Genomic DNA, 6,104 nt, shown 5'->3' on the forward strand with positions numbered 1-6,104 from the left:
GCCCTCTCGCTTCAATTTATAGAACTACTGGTATGGACCAGCAGGAAAACAAATCGAAATCGGGCCTGCGACCTCGATCGATCGGAGTCGGAGCCCCAGCATCGTCGGAGGTCGGACACGGACACGGATATGCGTCACGGACAGGATCGATGGAGCGTCTCGCTTACGACGCTGCAGTGGATGTCAATGATTTGCCGGTGGGTGCCGTCTTTGACGGCGTTGGCAAAGTTCTTGAGGAATCAGCGTAGCTTGTCATCTCCCTCGTTGATGTCACTTGTCACCAAGAGTTAGCGACATCGGCACTACGCTGTTTGGCTCGGCTGACGAGCCATTCCCAGCGGGCAATCTAACAGCGCGGACGCTTAACCGGCTGAGGGCGCGTTGGAGCTTCTTCTCCTTGGGCAATCTTGGTCCGTCAGGTAGCTAGCCTCGGTGTTCTGTCGGTTGCTGCGTGTCTTGTACTCAACTTTTCTGAATTTGATTAAGTTATAAAAAGGTTACTCTGTTAGTTGTTCCGTTTTTTTGGTATATCGGTGTCCGCTATTGTAAACTAATAACTGATCAACCATATTCAGAAACATCCACCATTGTTGTAGTAGGAAAAACTGTTCCAGGTGTCTTTTTTATGGTTCCTTTATTTGTTATGACTACGGTTGTTCTTTTTTCTTTCTTTCTGGAATCTTGTTATTGCGTAATTTGTTTGCATGATTCAACGTGTTGTATCTTGCCCAGTACTTACAAATGTGGCTGTTCTGATTGGGCACCTTTCTTGGTGAGCTATTCTTTAGGTTTTTAAAAGCATATGTCGATGCAACTCAGGAAAAGTCCAGTGAATATTTGTAGCCAGAATTTGTAGCACGTGGTCGTGTTGAGATGCTTTGAAGAAATCATGCAACATAGTGGCGGGGATTTTACATCATTTGAGTACATTGCTACAATTATTATGGTGAGTGTTTTGCCACCATTTATTTTGGGAGTTTTCTAACAAGATAAATCTAGCCTTCACTTGTTGCATTAGGCAGATGGTAGTGACTAGTGAGGTGAAATCGGTGGTAAAATCATGTGTTTCCCCTTCAATGACTGGTTCACTAAATGTTGGTCTACTAGTGTTGCTACCTTGTTGAATGTGTTGTCTTGATGGCCCCATCCATGTACTAAATTAGTTGCTTCTTTTCGGTGGTTTAAATTTAGTTATAAATTTTAAGATTTGCATGCGGTTGTTTAATTAGTGGTGGGATTTAGCGATGTTACTTGATTTATATTTGAATATAGTCTTGAGCTTCACATGAATAAAACGGGTTATGTTTATCAAATGATTCTAAGGCTAGGATAATGATCCTTCCGTTGTGTACAAAGTGTATACATGTCGTTACTAATATTTGGCCACATTGTCTTGTAGCTAGTCAGTGATGATAGACGCATATTTTACTCGAGATAGCCCCGGCCTTAAACAAACATGATAGATTCTACTCAAGAAAATCAGTAAAATAATAGACTATTTTTTTCTACTTCACTGGTAGAAAAAGAGGCTTCCGTCCAGCCCCATTAGTCGCGAAACTGTAGGAACCGCGACTAATGAAGTCTTTAGTCACGGTTCGGCAGACGAACCGCGACCAAAGGCCTGGGCCCAGGGCGCTCGGTGGCCAGCTGGTGCACGTGAGGGGCTTTAGTCGCGGTTGGCCAGGCCAACCGCGACTAAAGGTGCCCAAAGGCCTTTAGTCGCGGTTGGCCAGGCCAACCGCGACTAAAGCTCCTCCCCTATATATACCAGTTCAGCACGCTCACTTAGCCATTTGGTGCCACTTCTCTTCACAAGCTTCACAAGGGGGTGTAGGTTTGCTTTTGGTTCCTCTTATGCACACAAGGTGTTTGATGAAATGCCCCAAGAGGGTGAAACAAACATGATATGAAGTGGTGGAGCCACACTTGAGGTTCCTCATTTATTTTTTCCTCCTCGATCGCGGTTAGCAACTTGAACCTTTCATGCATGTGTGTCATTGATAAAATATGCATGTGTGTTGTTCATTGTTTAATTTCTATTGTTTATAGCTAGTTAGTTTAACAAATGCATGATGGTTAATTATATATTTTATATTATAATAATGCAGATGAATCGGCAATGGATGTACGGTAACCGACTCTCCCGCGAGTTCACTACGGGTTTAAAAGATTTCCTCGTAGTGGCTAATGCGAACAAGCAGAAGGGTTTTGTTATCTGTCCATGTGTTGATGTAAGAATCAGAAGGGTTACTCTTCCTCAAGAGAAGTTCACCTGCACCTGCTTCGGCACGGTTTCATGCCAAGCTATAATTGTTGGATCAAGCATGGAGAAAGAGGGGTTATAATGGAAGAAGATGAAGAAGGGGATGATTTCATCGATGAAAGCTATCTTGCTCATTTCGGTGATACTTTCATGGAGGATGCTGAAGGTGAAGGGGAAGGTGAAGGGGAAGGTGAAGGTGAAGAAGAGGCACGTGATGAGACCGTTGATGATCTTGGTCGGACCATTGCTGATGCACGGAGACACTGCGAAACTGAAAAGGAGAGGGAGAATTTGGATCACATGTTAGAGGATCACAGAAAGTCGTTGTACCCCGGATGCGATGATGGTCTGAAAAAGCTGGGCTGCACACTGGATTTGCTGAAATGGAAGGCACAGGCAGGTGTAGCTGACTCGGCATTTGAAAACTTGCTGAAAATGTTGAAGAATATGTTTCCAAAGAATAACGAGTTGCCCGCCAGTACGTACGAAGCAAAGAAGGTTGTCTGCCCTCTAGGTTTAGAGGTTCTGAAGATACATGCATGCATCAACGACTGCATCCTCTACCGCGGTGAATACGAGAATTTGAATGAATGCCCGGTATGCACTGCATTGCGTTATAAGATCAGAGGCGATGACCCTGGTGACGATGTTGAGGGCGAGAAACCCAGGAAGAGGGTTCCCGCCAAGGTGATGTGGTATGCTCCTATAATACCACGGTTGAAACGTCTGTTCAGGAACAAAGAGCATGCCAAGTTGTTGCGATGGCACAAAGAGGACCGTAAGTCGGACGGGGAGTTGAGACACACCGCAGATGGAACGCAATGGAGAAAGATCGACAGAGAGTTCAAAGATTTTGCAGCTGACGCAAGGAACATAAGATTTGGTCTAAGTACAGATGGCATGAATCCTTTTGGCGAGCAGAGCTCCAGCCATAGCACCTGGCCCGTGACTCTATGCATCTACAACCTTCCTCCTTGGTTGTGCATGAAGCGGAAGTTTATTATGATGCCAGTGCTCATCCAAGGTCCGAAGCAACCCGGCAACGACATCGATGTGTACCTAAGGCCATTAGTTGATGAACTTTTACAGCTGTGGGGCAGACCTGGTGTCCGTGTGTGGGATGAGCACAAAAAAGAGGAATTTAACCTACGAGCGTTGCTTTTCGTAACCATCAACGATTGGCCTGCTCTTAGTAACCTTTCGGGACTGTCAAATAAGGGATACAATGCATGCACGCACTGCTTACATGAGACTGAAAGTGTACATTTGCCAAATTGTAAGAAGAACGTGTACCTTGGGCATCGTCGATTTCTTCCGAAAATTCATCCAGTAAGAAAGAAAGGCAAGCATTACAACGGCAAGGCAGATCACCGGCCGAAGCCTGCGGAACGCACTGGTGCTGAGGTATTTGATATGGTCAAGGATTTGAAAGTCATCTTTGGAAAGGGTCCTGGCGGACAATCAGTTCCGAAGGGAGCTGACGGGCACGCAGCCATGTGGAAGAAGAAATCTATATTCTGGGAGCTAGAATATTGGAAAGTCCTAGAAGTCCGCTCTGCAATCGACGTGATGCACGTTACGAAGAATATTTGCGTGAACCTCCTAAACTTCTTGGGCGTGTATGGGAAGACAAATGATACAAAGGAAGCACGGCAGGACCATCAACGTTTGAAAGACCCTGATGACCGGCATCCGGAATGGTTTCAAGGTCGTGCCAGCTACGCTCTGACCAAAGAAGAGAAGGTCATCTTTTTTGAATGCCTGAGCAGTATGAAGGTCCCGTCTGGATTCTCGTCCAATATAAAGGGAATAATAAACATGGCGGAGAAAAAGTTCCAAAACCTGAAGTCTCACGACTGCCACGTGATTATGACGCAATTGCTTCCGATTGCTTTGAGGGGGCTCCTGCCGGAAAATGTTCGAGTAGCCATTGTGAAGCTATGTGCATTCCTCAATGCAATCTCTCAGAAGGTAATCAATCCAGAAGATCTACCACGGTTACAGAACGATGTGATCCAATGTCTTGTCAGTTTCGAGTTGGTGTTCCCGCCATCCTTCTTCAATATTATGACGCACCTCTTGGTTCACCTAGTCGAAGAGATTTTCATTCTCGGTCCTGTATTTCTACACAATATGTTCCCCTTCGAGAGGTTCATGGGAGTATTAAAGAAATATGTTCGTAACCGTGCTAGGCCAGAAGGAAGCATCGCCAAGGGCTATGGAAATGAGGAGGTAATTGAGTTTTGTGTTGACTTTGTTCCTGACCTTAAGCCCTCGATCGCGGCACGAGGGGAGACTAAGTGGAAAAGGCACGATCGGAAGGAAATCAACGACATGTATGGACGGCCATTCTCTGACTGAAGCACACCACACTGTACTGACCAATTCCAGCTTGGTGGCTCCGTACTTTGAGAAACACAAGAATATTTTACGCTCGGACAACCCGGGGAAGCCTGAATCCTGGATTAGGAAGGCCCACATGGAGACTTTCGGCAGTTGGTTGAGAAAACATTTAATGAATGACAATGATGTTGTAGATCAGCTGTACATGTTGGCCAAGACACCATCTTCGACTATAACGACTTTCCAAGGGTACGAGATAAATGGGAATACATTTTACACGATCGCCCAAGATAAAAAGAGCACCAACCAAAACAGTGGTGTCCGCTTTGATGCAGCAACCGAGAATGGGCAAAAGGTCACATATTATGGTTACATAGAGGAGATATGGGAACTTGACTATGGACCCTCCTTGAAGGTCCCTTTGTTCCGGTGCAAATGGTTCAAGCTAACTGGAGGTGGGGTAAAGGTGGACCAGCAATACGGAATGACAATGGTGGATTTCAACAATGTTGGTTACCTTGACGAACCATTCGTCCTAGCGAAAGATGTCGCTCAGGTTTTCTATGTGAAGGACATGAGTAGCAAACCGAGGAAACGGAAAGATAAGAAAACGATCAGTACATCATGCGATGATCCAAAGCGCCACATTGTTCTTTCAGGGAAAAGAAACATCGTGGGAGTGAAGGACAAGACAGACATGTCAGAAGATTATAATATGTTTGCTGAAATTCCGCCCTTCAAAGTGAACACCGACCCAAGCATTAAGTTAAATGATGAGGATGCTCCATGGATACGGCACAATCGTAAGCAAGCAGGGACACAAGGGAAGAAATGATATGTAATAATTTATTGTACCAAACTTTGTTGAATGGATCATGTGAATTATATTACCCGTGATGTGTTTGGTGTCCATTTTCGAATGATTCGAGATACCACTGATGATACATGAAATTTGGAGTGATTTAGTCATACTCCTGCCTAGGCGTATAATATGCATACTCGTAGTCTTCATAGCCGCCGCCGTTGTACTGGTAGTCGTCGCCTTCTAAGTTGCCGCCGTCGTCGTCGCTGCTGTCATCGCTGTCGTACTCCTGCCTAGGCGTATAAAATTTTGAATTGAATTAGTTTTATTTTTCTGAATTTTTTGATATATTATTTGTATTTTTAACATTTTGAATTGAATTAGTTTTATTTTTCTTAATTTTTTGATATATTATTTGTATTTTTAGAATTTTGAATTGAATTAGTTTTATTTTTCTGAATTTTTTGATATAATATTTGTGTTTTTAACATATTGAATTGAATTCGTTTTATTTTTCTGAATTTTTTGATATATTATTTGTATTTTTAACATTTTGAATTGAATTAGTTTTATTTTTCTTAATTTTTTGATATATTATTTGTATTTTTAGAATTTTGAATTGAATTAATTTTATTTTTCTGAATTTTTTGATATAATATTTGTGTTTTTAACATATTGAATTGAATTAGTTTTATT

The sequence above is a fragment of the Triticum dicoccoides genome, chromosome 5A, assembly GCF_002162155.2.
Source record: "Triticum dicoccoides isolate Atlit2015 ecotype Zavitan chromosome 5A, WEW_v2.0, whole genome shotgun sequence".
In the NCBI taxonomy this organism is placed as follows: Eukaryota; Viridiplantae; Streptophyta; class Magnoliopsida; order Poales; family Poaceae; genus Triticum; species Triticum dicoccoides.